The 14639-nt window shown below is 42.7% G+C and overlaps 1 protein-coding gene across 5 annotated transcripts in view; it reads left to right on the plus strand.

The window, feature by feature from the left end:
• The window catches only part of PLEKHA7 (pleckstrin homology domain containing A7), a 135393-nt gene that overhangs the window by 21815 nt on the left and 98939 nt on the right, over positions 1-14639 (plus strand). The window lies entirely within an intron of this gene.

Consider the following 14639-nt stretch of genomic DNA (forward strand, 5'->3'; position numbering starts at 1 on the left):
TAAGTCTCAGGAGGGACCGAAACTGGTTTAAAACTGAGCTGTCAGTGAAAGGGATGCTAACGTTTCCTTTACAGCCTGATGCTCCAGCTCACTTCTTTGATCTAGGTGAAAAATAAATCCTATGAGAGGTGAGTCTGGGACCTTTGGTGGACTCGAGCCCTTCACAAAATGCCCATTTAGTGGGAGTGCACGGCAGGTGAGAATTAAGTAGCAGAGATTTAGAGTACCCAAGAGACCAGGCGTTCCTTGAGGTTTGGCAGCTGTCCTTGAACAGCTGCTTTATAGACTTCCCATTTGAAGCCATTAATTTGATTATCTTTTTACACTCGTTTTCTGAAATCTCTCTTGCCTAACCATAGCTTTTTACGCCTGTCGCATCACTGAGCCAAACTGAAATAGTTTCAAGTAAATAAAGACAATGTAGAAGTAAAACAAAATAGTTTACCTGTGAAAGCCTACCTTGGTTTTCATGTGAGCTTTGAAATGAATTTGGTATGCCAAAAATCCTCTGACAGAGATAGGAAAAATTAACCATTTCTTAAGTGACATTTATGTTTATGAGAAGAGCTTTAAGCTCTTGAGTGTTTTTTTTTTTTTTTTTTTTTTTTTTTTTTTTTATAAATGGGCACTTTACAAATGCTTTCAGTTAATGGATTCCTTGTGCACTTTTGAATACAGATATGCATGGTTTCAAAATAGTTTAGGCTTTAAAGTACCATTTACAGAGTCTGATTGTTCTGTAAGGATGCTCAGACACTCCGCCTAGGTCACTGATGGGTTCAGACCCGTAGTTTGGGTTACAGGCTTCCCTGCAGAGAGATGTGGTAGTGCTGGTGTTCGATTTTTTGCTCCCTTTGAGATTGGGAAACTGAGTTTGTTTCTTCTAGAACTTCACAAAATGCCAAACCGTTGTTTCGGTGTGGAGAGGGTTACTTCTGTGAAAGTTGGATGTTTTGCTCCTTTCTCCCAAACAAGAAATACAAAGGGACACTGAGATCTCCAGCCGTGGTGGGTGTCTGTGGTTGCTGCAGGGACACCACGTACATTCCTTCCCGTGGAATGCACTCGGCGTGGCATTTCACAAAACGGGCTGCCAAACAGCTTCAGACAAGACCAGCTTATTTCCAGGGATGGCCATCCTGCAAGGCGACACGTCTTTCCTACAGCTGGAGAGAAGGCTGTGCTTCTAGGGATCCCGGCAAGCAGGAGGATTGCCTGGCTGTGCGTGGTTCCTGGTGAGCAAACTGGAGGGATTTCTCTGCACAAGTACCAAGGATTGGTTTGGGTTTGTTAAATATTTCTGTAGTCACGTTGAAAATTGCAGGTAATTTGCAGTCTGCTTCTTATGCTAATACAATCCTGTTTGCAGGGGTGTTAGAGGGAAGCCTGTTGTTGGGTTTATTGATCTTTGGGGTAGCGACAAGCTGCAAAATAGTTCTCACAGATGGCAAAACAAACTCAGGTGTCTAAGGTAAGGTGGTGAATTTGGATGATCTACTTCTGTAACTCAGTGCAATCCAACAAGGAGCATGGGTTTTGTCACTTGTTGTAGTTGCAGAACAAATCTTACCAAAACACTTGGTAAGGAGTTGTATCTGACAAAGCCTGCCTGTTTTCCTGTTTGGGGAGGGAGAGTTGGTAATTATCTCCAGAAAGAAACCCCTTGGGTAGCATGAGGTGCTGACTGGGGCCTGTGATCACGGGGAGATTACAAACTAAGCTCCATGGTGTCAGTTGTGAGGATCTGTAAGTGATACAATACTGTTTAATGTAAAAGTTTGTGATTTTTCTTTTTTTTTTTTTACGGGACAGACTGCCTAAAAATGTGTCTATCGTGCACTCCATTTCTTCCTCGCTGGAAGCATCAGATTTTAATTAAGGCAAGATCAAAACGATGTTTGGTTAGCCCCTTTCTGACGAGGGGCTAGGATTTTCAATATTACAAAAAATAGTTCAGCAAGAATAAAGTTACAGAAGCGAATTAGATACTCAAATTTAGACAAAAATATACTTACAGATTTGGCAGTGAAGCAGAGTATAAAAATAGATGTTTCTGGATACGTTTTACAGAGTATGTTTAAGCCAAGAAAATTTCCTGATGACTGTGTGAATTGGGATGGTAGATGGTTATATATGGCCTCGAGTGTTCTTCAGACATCGAGAGAACAGCAGGACTGAAATAAAGTGTAATAAAATTCTTATCTGAGCCCGTTTTAGAGAGACATCCTATTTTACAAGTAGAAATAACTTTGAAATCTTCGTGCATCAAAGAGCTCGCTCTTTCAGATAGGTCACGAGCATTAATGCTTCTGACAAAGTCTTTTGCATGTTCTGGGTTCAGAAGAAGATGGGTTCTCTGGGTTTTTAAAGGATTGCCAAATGTTCTGGAGCTGGAGAAGCTGAATTTCTCAGGGTCTGCTGGTATTAGTGGCACGCTGTTTTGAAATAGTCTTTTTTTTTTTTTTTTTTCCTTTTCTTTACCGAGTTCCATTTCTATGGCAACAGATACACTGTAAGACGCTTGTAGAGAGGTACTTACAATTGCGAAGTAGTAATAACAGCATCTGAAGAAAAGATGGAGGTGGCTAAATTAAGCACTCCTTTCACTTTCTTGTGTTCACACAGTATGTTGCAGCCTTGTTTAAGGGGCAGCCCTTTGCTGCTGCGATGCATGGACGTGTAGTTATCGCAATGTCACACATGGGAAAAAAACCTCCATTTCCCAGTAACTCGCAGGTGACTTCCTCTGCTGCAGCAGTTCATTGGTGTCCAGTGTCCCTGAGAATATTGCATTTCAGAAGAAGCACAGCACAGCCTGTACAGGTGAGCCCACAGCCCGCTGGTAACCTTCCTGCGCTCCTGTGGCTTGGCAGGTAGCAGCTGTCCGGCCTCCAGCCTGCAAGCAGGAGCAGGGAACAAGCAGTGAACTCTGTGTTTTCAGCTTTGGTGGGTTTTCCTTCTCTGATTTAACCAAACTGTGTCATCAACAAGATCCTTTAAGCGTTCTGAAGTTTGTGTATGGAATGACAAAGCCTGTCTGTTGGACCCCTCCTGCCCCTGAAAATTATTTTGAGTCTTAGTTTCATTTGACATCCCCTCATTCCTGTACCCAGTTATGTTCTCCGAGCTGTGGAGTTGGGAATAATCTTGGTGAGACGGTGGGTAGCAGAGGACTGTAAGCCTCTGGAGCCAGTAGAAGAGCTACGAGACTGCAAATATAACTGCAGGGCTAAATATTTTAACTAGAGAACCAAAGCCACCTGGAGTCATTGTGCAGGAGGCTTGGCAGGGACATTGGTGTGCAGGTTGTGCTCGTAGCTAGCTAAAAAGTTTTCCAGGAAAATAATAATATTAATTTTTAAAAGCTCTGAGACCACGTTTTAATTTAGAATGCAAAAAAGTTAATATGAGACTATTGTAATCAGTTACGCCTGGCTCAAACTTCTAAGTCCTTTAAACTTTTAAGTCCTTGATACTACTGAGGCTTCTGACCACATTATCAAAAGATAATTGAATCCTTATTCATGTTGATGCTAATGCAGGCACACATCAGATATGCTGTGGGTAACTCTGCTTTCTATCAGCGTATTGATTGTAATAACCTCTTTGCTTCCACTTGACATTTTTTTCTGAGCATGAGCTCGTGGCTTTCCTGCAGCACCGTAGAAGACAAAAGCAAATAAAAATACCGTGGCTCTGTCACTGCTTTCTTCTTGACTCGCTAATTAATATTCTGATTGCTTCTTTTAAGTGATGGCTACCAATGGCATTGGTTGGTAATTTGAGTGAGAAATGAAGTCAAGGAGCAGCTTTGTGACAAAAGGATGCTTTACTCCTTGCAAGGTGTGCTGTGGGATTACACGGTTCTTTTTTCATAATCTTGCCTGTCATGAAAACAGTGAGTGAGCAGTACTAGACCTATGCGGCTGAGCTTCACCAAATGGATTGGATGCTCATGTACATTGCATTTATGTTATTTCCCCAAGCCATGTCAGTGACAGCTTTCGGCCTTGGATTCAGTATTGCTTTGCTATTTCAGAAACGTTGCGGGAGAGCTATTTGGCGGAGAAGATGGAATTTCATGACCACGTTACTCACCAATCGTCAATCAACAATAAATACTTTTAAAGGGTTTGGGCTTAAGAATTATCACTCTTCATCCTTTGATGTACAATCCAGATGTCTACAGTAATAGCTGGCCTTCACTGATAAAGGCCAACATCCAACCCCATACGTGAAAGGCTGACTGTAGTCCATGGATAAGTCCAAGTAATAAATTTTGCCATAGACACTTGGTCCTAGATATGTTGTCCTTTAGAGAGCAGAGCCTGTTTATTCATCTTTAAAACAAACCAGCAGTTGCCAGTCCTTTCTAAAATTTATCCGGTCTGCTTCATTGAGCAAACACAAGAAAAAGGTTTCTTTGTTAGGGACTGGCGTATTTAGTTTTGCTTATTGATTAAGCTGTTTCATGTTATCTCGAGAGAAAAATCTTCCAATTTTCTTAAACCGTTCATGTCGATGGAAAATCTTTGGCTTTTAAAGATTATTTGAGATGCTCTTTGTAGGATCTGACAGAAATGTTTGAAATGCTCGCGGGTTGATCGCAACTTGAAATAACAATTAAAAAACTGGGGTTACCAGTGGCCTTCAGTAGCCTGTAAGTGGGTGGCTGGGTGATATTACTGTCTGAAAAGCGAAGCTTCTGGCTCTGTCTCTCAGGATTTAATTCAAATCTTGGAATTGATTTGATTTCAGAAACTATTATGCCATTTCTTGAGCCTTCTCAGATCCCTTGTACTGGCTCACTCGGACAACGCAAAGACAGACACGTGAGAAGCTGCAGTGGAAAGGTTAGAAAGGCTGTTGAACTCCTTTTGTCATCCCTTGGCTCCTCGACTGAGTAGAGGAATGGCTCTAGCTGGGCTTCTGCACGAAGTGAAGCAGGTTCACGCTCCTGCATGTGATTCTTAGGATTCCTGTGTTGATAGCTTGCCATTTTCTAAGCAGGGCACAGGCACAGCGGTGTGTTTAAACTCCTACAGAAGGCAACTTTTCAACAAAAGGAAACAGATCTTGCAGATTGAAGTATGGTTATGCACTAATAAAATACTTTAAAAATACTTTACCCTTTCACTTAAGCTTTTATCCTGCCTGAGCTTGCTCACGCTGGCTAAATAGGATGCTGCTGCTGCTGCATCTCAGCTCGCAGTGTGGTTGTGTGGCGTTCCTGCTTTGAGTAGTTTGCAGCAATATAACCAGAACTCTCTTAGTTTTGATCTATGTCTCCTAAAGCTGTTTTAACAGAAGTGCCTGAAGTAAATGAACGTTATCCCTTTTCTGGTAAGCGCTGGGTCCAGTCACTTCTTCTCACGAGCTGCCTGTTCGTTTTGTTTCGGCGCTGCCTGGCTGAAGTCTAGCAGCTGGGAAGGTGCTTACGGGACTTCTGTCATTCCCTGCTGACCCTGGGGGTATGTGGGGTGGTGGTGCTCACACAGAAAGATCAGGGGAGTGGCAAAGAAACAAGATCTTGCACTGAGGCTAACTTCTGGGGGAGTCGTCTAGGCTGCCCCCAGCTGAGTGCTGGGACGTTTTGAGTGTTTCTGGTGTGTGATTATAACAGCAGCATGTAATGCCAGCTGGATTAATAAGTAATCTTAGTATAAGGCAATGCTAAAGCTTTGGTTCAGGCTTGGCAAAGAAGAGAAATTCAGAGCTTTTCTTCATTCTGCTTGCTGATTTTTGCCTGTCTGCATTTGTGGCATTGCGAATTCATGCAGTATCTAACCTGCTTGCACTCAGCATAGGCACCGTGCGGCGCATGTTTCTTGTATTTCTCCTCACTTTTTCTGCTGATATTTAATCAGCAAAACATTACTTAAGCATGTGCCCTCTGCCTTTGGATGGGCTAGTTTCTGCTACTGGTTATGTAGCAAGACAGCAGCGCTGGCTCACTGTGCTAGAAGCAAAGCCACGACCGTCTGGCGTACCTGATGGCTCTTGGGTCAAACCCACTCAAATTGCAGCTGGGTTCCTCTCCCTGCACTTACCAGTCCCGTAATACATTGAGAGAAGTTTTGTGGCTTCGGAGGTGCAAGAGGATCCAAAATATTTATCTCCTTAATGAACAGTCACGAGTTCTTTGCGTGAGCAGCGTTGTGAGGTACGAGTACCTACACGAGGTCGCTTTTGCTTCTGGTATTTGCAGGCGAGAGGCTGGTGGCTGCAGGCACCTACTGGCTCAGTCGAGCTCTCTGATTTTCACCACATCACTTGAACTCCCTCGTGGGCTGATTACCTGGCATCTGTTTTGTTTTGTTTTTCCTTGGAAGGGCGAGGGTGTTTGTTTGTTTCCATTTTCCTCTACCTGCCAGATTGTGTTAGAACAGCATTCCCAAAATGTCTTTGTTTCTAAGCCCTGGCTTGTACCGACGAGTGGCAATCTAGCATCTGTTGGGCTCCTGCCATCCCTGCTGTCTGAGGGAGGCAATTTTCCCTCCTCTGCTATTTGTCTTGGTTGGTTTGTTTTCAGACAGAGCAGCCCTACACCCTACAAAATACGGGGCTGAACGAGGTGCGTGTTAATGCTTGTCCTCAGCGTGCAGTGCATCGACCAAAGCCCGTTGGACCCGACGCCACTTGGGGTCACACCAGGTACACCAAGTCACACCGAGCCCTTCTTCCTACGTGCTCCTGTTTGACATTTTCTAAACCTGGATGATCTCGAGTGGCGCATGATCTACGCCATTAACCGTGAGCGTTTCAGTAAGACTTGGAGACTCTTGAAAATATTTCCATGACCTTTCAGGAAATACCTGCCGTGATGTACATTGAGCTTTGTCTTTTTCTCTTCCATGCCCAATGCTAGGGTGCCTGCTGCTTCCAGAGTTGGATGTACATTAGGTGTCATCTCTGCATTTATCTAGTTCAGTTGTTAGCTCATGCTTTGGATCTCATTTTGGATGTTTTTCCCTTGCTTTGTAAGCCTGTACATTTCTTTACTTAAAGTTGTTTGAATTACGTCCTTCGTATGGAACTCTTTGTTCAATAAGTAACAAAATTTTGTTTGTGCAATATTAATTACACGCTTCCGCCTCTATTTAAAAAAAATAAAAAGCAACAACAATAAAACATTCTGCTAATCTGTAACAGTGGGATGTAAGACTGGAAGAAAAATAACTTGGGAATGAAAGTTTGTCTTGCTCAGTTCACTTTTTTACCAGATTTTTTTCCCCTCAAGCTGTCGTGCAGTTACTCCTGTGTCTTTTAAGTTGACTTTAGGCTCTCGACATGGCCATGACTATTTCATTACATGTTTGAAGAATTGGTTTGTTGAAAGTGGTGGAAGTCGTGGTTTCTAATAGCTTCTGGGTAATTATTTTATATAGCCTCAACTGACCTCATCATGTTTCTTAAACCAAACATTACTTAAGAGTCCTGCAGTTTGTTGTTCCTTTACTATTACATTGTCATTATTACATAGTAATACACGCAAATGTACGTCACGCAGAGTTTTAAACCCAATAAATTTCCTTTTAGATGAAGAGCGTGGCTTTTTCCTCTACCCTGTTCTGGTTCTGGCTGCTTGTAATGAGGCAATCCTTTCCTGGAGCTCCAGCTGTTCCCAGCTTGTGCTGCTCATCGAAAAACCCTGCTAGCAGAGGAAATGTGGTAAAGCCCTGTTTCTGTCTTGGCCAGGCTAGGTGCACGGGGAGGAAGAAAAGGTGAGGTTTCTGGAGGAATAATAATTCTGTTAGAAACCATAAACGTTCAGGAGACGGGCTTTGACTTTACAGCTACTTTGATGTGGTAAGTGTCTGTTTGCTATGCAGCGAGTATAGTGCTTAAAAACAGGGATGCTGCTGGTTTGTTTTAATCTTCTTATTGTAAACCCTCAAATTAAGATAGGGTCAGTCTTTCCATTCAGCGTAATCTGAGTCTGATTTGAGCAGATTTGAGAAAATTGTTGTTACCCACCCTTCTTACCATAGCGGAGGTAGAGTTGCCAAGGCGTGGTTAAGAAGAGTCTAACTACATCCAGAAAAGCTTGGTTACTGCTTTTGGCTGGTGTTGGTGTGCTCCATCCTGAAGCACCGTGCCACTGGGACTGCCGAGGCACGCAGAGTGCACTACACCAAAACAAACGGCACGTTAACCTTCTGGCGTATCTGTTCCGCATTTTGTGGGTTAAAGGGAATAAGAAATAAATAAAGATGCACTTCTGATGTTATGTGGTCTCTTCCTAACCTGGTCTGTCAGTGGTCTGGGCTACCTTATGCTCTCCAGCATAGTTTTCAAAAACCAAGATGATTTCGATGCAGCCATGCCTGCATTGCAGCATTTAGTCTCAGACCTGCTGTTAATCAGTACAGACTTCATTGATGCAACCTATTTGTAAACTGAAATCTATGCAGATTTTGAACTCGTTGAGTTCACAGCTTATAAAATAGCACAACTGGCTTTGCTGTAGCTCTTTGTCATTGATGCCCTGTGAAAGGCCAGCCATATGAGAAGTAAGCCTTTCACAAACCTTACAGCTGCCCTGGCAGTTCTAAAATTCCTGTTCCCTCGAAGAAAACTGTGGAGTCTTTGGAGCCATGGTGTTGTCCTCTTTGTTGTGAGGGGGATGAGAACAAACAAAACTTCTTGGAAATCCTTTCTTTGCAAGAGTTTCATAGATCTTGAGTGAAGCCTCAGCTCAGGGATTCGGGCTGCCGCGTAGATCCTGCAGTTGTCGTCAACTTTTCCAAATGCAGTATGGAAACGATACACGGTCTGAGCATACAGGGTAGGTGCATCAACTTGTATATCGCTTGTATAAATGCTCATTAGCGTGCTACTTCTTGAAAAATTATCTGTGTGATGTAGTATCATTCTCCTATGAAACTCTGGGGACCCAATAAGACGGGGAAGTAGCGTAGGAATGCTAATGTGGAGGGGGTGGAAATGAACAGCAGCAATGGCTCGCTCCAGAGCAGCTGGGATCTTCCCGTTTTGGACGAATAGCAATGAGCACTGTCACTTAGCCCTTGATCAGAATGGGTTGTGCTGCCATCATGAGGAAATTTATTACAAGTAGCTGCTTCTACAATGCCGTTCTCCTCCATTATTTAAACGGTTTTAAGACAAGACTGGTGAAGCTCCTTCAAGTTTCCTTGAGTATGCCTACAGAATTAAAAGCATATCTTGGATAATTAAATTACTTTTTAAAAAAAAAAAAATCTTTAAAAATATTTCAAGCACCAGGATTTGGAAAATACAGGGTAAAATGTAACAGTGAATCTGGGCAGCTCTGGTGGTTGGGTTTCTGCACTTCTGGTGATTATTTTATTTTTTTAAGATATCCAGTGAAGCCTGCAATATACTTTTCTTCTGAAATTTAGAAGAAAAAAGCATAGGACACCTTCTGTAGCATTCTGGATCCATTATGCTGCTTTTAGCCTGCAAAGCAGAAGGAAAAATCATATAAAATAACCCATCATTTATGATGGGAAGCTTATGACGTATGTTTAATCTGAACAACCACTTGGAAGCTCCTGTAATGGGATTACAGTGTCTCTCTCTATGTTAGATGGCAAAATTTGTTGGAACAAAGATAAACTGGGAATGACTTTGTCTTTAGGAAGTTTTTCACAAAACTGACTCAGGAATAAATCAAAATTTCAAGTCTTGTGTAGGATCTTAGAGAGTAATAGCTTACAGGGCCTCTGGTATTCCCTCTGCAATTTCTCTATAGCACCAAATGTTTACCATGTGTGTGGGAAATGTTACCTCGGGTCTAAAGAAGTCCTTTGGCGTTTTTTTTTTTTTGTTTGTTTTTAAGTATTTCTAGAGCCATGAGCATTTTGAGTTTCTTGCATAATTTCTCTTTCTTTGCCAAAAGCAGAAAACTTGGGCAAGCTTTTCACGAGGCTTCATGTGGCTTCAAAGGGTTTCTCTCTGCAGAAAAGCAGTTCAGCTTGTTGGTGCTTCCTTCTTCTACATTTTTTTCTGGATGACATAGCCAAATTGGAAAACAGGTCCAAAAATCATCACGTGCATCTTAGCTGTGGTCTTGTTCTTTTCTCTTTAAGGGACATCAGTATCACGGATGCCATAGTTTAATGTTCCCTTCTATTAACTTATAAAGCATAAAAGCTGATGGCAGTTGTATTGCTTTTTTCATCATCCTAGTTTGAAGACTAATCTATCTCCCTTTCCCCCTTTTTAAGTGAGAAAACCACTGAAGTGTAATAGAGCAGCCTTGAAGTACATTTGAGATTTTTAATTTGTTGAATTTAAATGCTGGGGGAAAAGAGTGCTCACTCGTTTGAGGCAGAAGTGGTCCTGCTCTGTGTGATTTCAGTAGTGTATTTATCAACCATTCCCTTTTAGAATTAAAAATTGACGTTAAAACAATGTGTGCTTCTAGGTAAGGAGACGATTATGGTTTTTGAAGAATGGTAAAAATGCAAACTTCTAGGCAAAACAGCTTTGTTTTTTGCAAATGCCCGAATATGATGAGCAGACTTGATGTGGCAAATGGATCCCAACTTCTGAAGGTGGCAGGGACAGAAGCAGCAACAAAGAAATTATCATGGAGATGACAAGGGAGCAGAACAGAAATGAGTGAGTGACCAGGATGGGGAGGCTGTGACAGGGAGAGCTGGGAGCCTCTAGGGTGGGAAGTGGGTGCTTGAATATCTAAAATAAACGGATAGGGCAATCTAAAAAAATATCTCTTAGCAGGTGTATTCATGAAAAATTCCTATAGGCAATAAAATAAAATTCCTTGCAGTCAGGGCTTGCGGGAATTGATTTTTCTGATAGCTCAGTGTGGAGAAAGCATCTGTGGCATCTGCTGAGAAGTGGCTGGAAGGATGGGAAACCAGGCTTTCAGCAGTCACATGTAGAAAGTCCTCCTCTTCCGCCTCGTGCAGTTTGTGGGAATGAACAGTGTGGGAACCGCTGTCAGGTTGTGCAGGTAAGCAGTGAGACTTTCGTGCGAAGTAGGAGAGCGAGGGCCTGTCAGCACCGTGCAGCCGAGGTAGAGCAGCTCCTTTCTGACATTGCTCTGAGCCCTTTGCGTGCCTGTTTCTATTTTTAATGCGCCCCTAGGAAGGCCCGTCTGGGACGTGTTTGCTGATGGAACATTATGTAAATCTCACCTCAAAGCACAAATAAGGTACCGTTGACTAATTAACATGATGATTCCAGCTTAAAATAGCTCATACTAAGCAGAGAGCAGCATTAGCTTGTAAACTTCACGAGCACCTGCAGTGAAATGTAGAGTAATTAAAAACAAGTGTTGCGCTATGATGGACTGTGGCTTTCCCAGATCCCGTTGTCTGGTCGGTGTCAGTGCAGCCCCTTGCGTGGCCTTTACTCCTGGAACCGCTTCTTTGCATGGATTTGCAAATCTCATTTATTAGGTAAATCAGAAGAAATGGGAGTATTTCCAAACCTTGAAGTTTTTGATCCTGCGTTGACGAGGAAAATAAAAGCTTGGAGAAAAGTTTAATTTCTCACATGCGTATTTGGTGACCTGGAAGGGAAACAGAAGCCTTGCAGTTCCCCAAATTTTTATCGTTTCCCTTAAGAAAAAGAGCATGGTAGTTTTGCCTTGTGTTTTTTACATCGCATTTTATTGCAGTCAAAAGAACTTAATTTTAAAAAATAAACGGTACGTGAATATAGCAAATACATGCTTATGCTATAAAGACAGACCTCTTTCAATTTTCTATTGGAAACTTTTATCCTGTGCAGGCCCCTTGCCCGCTTCAGCTCCTAAACCTGGTAAGCACGGCGCACGTGAGAGAGAGAGAGGCTGTGCTCTGCACCTGCAGCGTAGCTACACTCACCCTGAACACAGCTCCTTCGCTGTGATGGGGCTGGCAGAGAGCGTGGTGAGCCTCTTGGAGAAAGTGGGCTGCAGATTGTGTAATAGCACACAAACGACTTCTTTGGGGAAAAAAGGCACAACTTTGCTGGCAGCTGGGTGTAGTAGGAAGAGCTTTAAGGCAAAGTTAATAGAAGCAGCGTGGCCTACTCCAATGAGCGTGAAACACTAGGTCATTATTTTAATGCTGGGTGTTGCTGAGACAGAAGAACTCGGCTACCAAGAGCAGTTTGGGTGAGTTTTTTGGTTGGTCTGTGAGGGTGTTTGTTCCAGAAGACTTAGGAGCAGGCTGAAGTGATCAGAGCAGTCCTGAAGACAGCTTTAAAACAAAGCGTAACAACTCCTGATAATGTAGTTCTTTAAAGTAGGAGTCAGTGGGACATGTCAGGGCTCTTTCAACAAATTGAATACCTTGCAAAATTGAAGAGATTTTGGATTCGTGTCTGAGGAGAAATTTACAGATTCAACCCACCCATCACCAAGTGCTCCTGTTTCAGAAGAACATGCACTGAAATCGTGCCTGCAAGAACTGTTTCTGCTCTGCCTAGAGGAATTGATCTGAGGTGGGATATTTTCTTCAGAGATGGTATTTAATTTGGCTTTGCATAACAAGATGATTAACTTGTTCTAGATGGGATGAAACCCAGAAAGCGATCGTCTGCAAATGTAGTTTGGCAAAGCTGCTGGCATCACTGTGAGAGAAGTGTGAACGAGGCCTAACGTAACGCATCCAAATAATGCAACTCTGCTAAAACATCCACTGCCAGGGGTTGGCAACTATCTGGGGTATAGTATCTTGATTGTAGTTTGTTTGGTATTGAACTTAATTTCCTTTATCTTGAAGCAGAAAGCGGATCTCCAGCAGGGAGTGGTTCTACCAGCAGTGCAAAATCAACTACCATGAAACGCACGGATTTATGCTGAGCTGATCACGGTTTGTTTCTCTTAACCTACAGTACCAAGGCACCTTTAGTCTGCTGTCTGCGTGCTGCTGGCCTGCTGGGGGCAGGCAGCGAGGGCAGTGAGGTGGGCAGCCTCTGCCCTGGGCTTCGTCCCTCCCCTTTCTTTCTTCCCTGGCAGTGTTAATGAATTTTTCAGCAAATGGGGAGAGAGGAGGCATGGTCCTTTTTAATGACCGTGCTTCACTTTTGAATCCTTTTGAATGCTGCTGCTTAATCATGAGCGTTGTTAATGGCTGACTGAAGCTGATGGTCTGTAAACACTGCTATGCAAAAATATTATCTTAGGTATGTGTTGGTGTTCAGCCCTTGCAAATAGCTTGTAGTGCTCTGTTTGAAACCCTCTGTTTTTTCCTGCGTTTTGTGTGCTGAATGCCTCAGATAACGCCTGGGGTTTGCACCGCTCTCTTGCGAGCCCTTTGGGCTTTTCCATGCCGTAACTTTAAAAGCACGCTGTTGATTCAGTGCCACGTTTTCCAAAGTTTGTTTTGTGATTAGTTGTGATTAGAATACCTGCCTGGGAGCTGAGTGCTGCTATCTGAAATAGTTGGGGCGATGAGTGGCTGGGCACTCCTGGCGCACGCTGCTAGCGCCCAGTCTCCCCCTGTGCTCACTTTCCACCCCGTGAAGGACCCCGACGCGAAGGGTAGGATCGTTTCTCCAGCGTTGTGGACTTTGCCTTCAAATCCATGATTGCTTCTTATCAAAGTGAATAAATATTGTCATTATTTCAAAAAGTATAAGTAGATTTTATTAGGAGGGATGAAGATGGGAAGTATTTGTAATGCCTTCTGAAGTCATTAGGTTGCTCTAGCAGTCGGAAGCTGAGCTATGAATGAAATCAGGCCTTATCTCAGAAAATATCTAGCTCTTTCTGACAGTGGGAAGTCAGAGATGTTATTATTCAGGTTTGAGCCTACTTTTTTGCATTTTTATCCTTTTAGTTCTTAAGAAGGAAAATGAAGCTTTTTCGGTGAAGCATCCGAGGTTCCTGAGGTTTTGTAAGCACGAATCATTTCCCAGGCTTGAGGAGATGATCCAAACATAATCAATTATTTTATTTGTGTATGCACGTCAGCGTATGGCTTAAGGGACATCCTGGCTGTGTGCTTTATTTTTGCACAGAGCTGCATTTTGTGTCCTCGCCAAGCATATGCCTTTCTTCTTTTGCACGCTGCCACCCAAGCTTGGAAGGTAGGTGCCTGCAGGTATTTCATTGTTTGGCTTTCCATAAATCCCAGTTCTCACAGAGCTCTGGGCAGCCTATTCGGTCCTTAACAGCCTGACTGTGATTAAAATGTGGATTGTATGTTGTATGATTTCATGCTTAAGCTTAATTTCTTCCATTTCAAGGTAGTGTACGATAATGGAAACCAAAATAGCATAACTGAATTAAAAGGATTCCTTAGCATTATTTTTTTTTTCCTGAGATCAAAGTGACATATGCCAAAGTTAAATAAATAAAATAAGTTCTGACGCCAGTACAGAATGGGGAGTTTAAACAGCTGAATGTTTAAAAAGACTAGTGTGAATATTTGAGATTCAGAGGAGGGAGTAGCTTTATCTTGTTCAGTCTGTAGTGCCCAGTTGCCATTTAGAGGCACGTGAATTCACCTAGCAAATGAAAAAGTTAGGCTAAGCAAATGAAAATTCTTGAGTGTACCGAATAAATAAAAGTACAGTGAGGAGCACCACCTGCCTAATTAAGCAAATGAAATATTTCTACAAGGAGGCTGGGCTGACACAAGCTTGATTAAAACTTCTTGCACAGCATTTCTGTCTTCTAAGCAAAAGGCAGCTCC

This window comes from Aythya marila (assembly GCF_965140915.1).
Source record: "Aythya marila genome assembly, chromosome: 5".
Lineage (NCBI taxonomy): Eukaryota > Metazoa > Chordata > Aves > Anseriformes > Anatidae > Aythya > Aythya marila.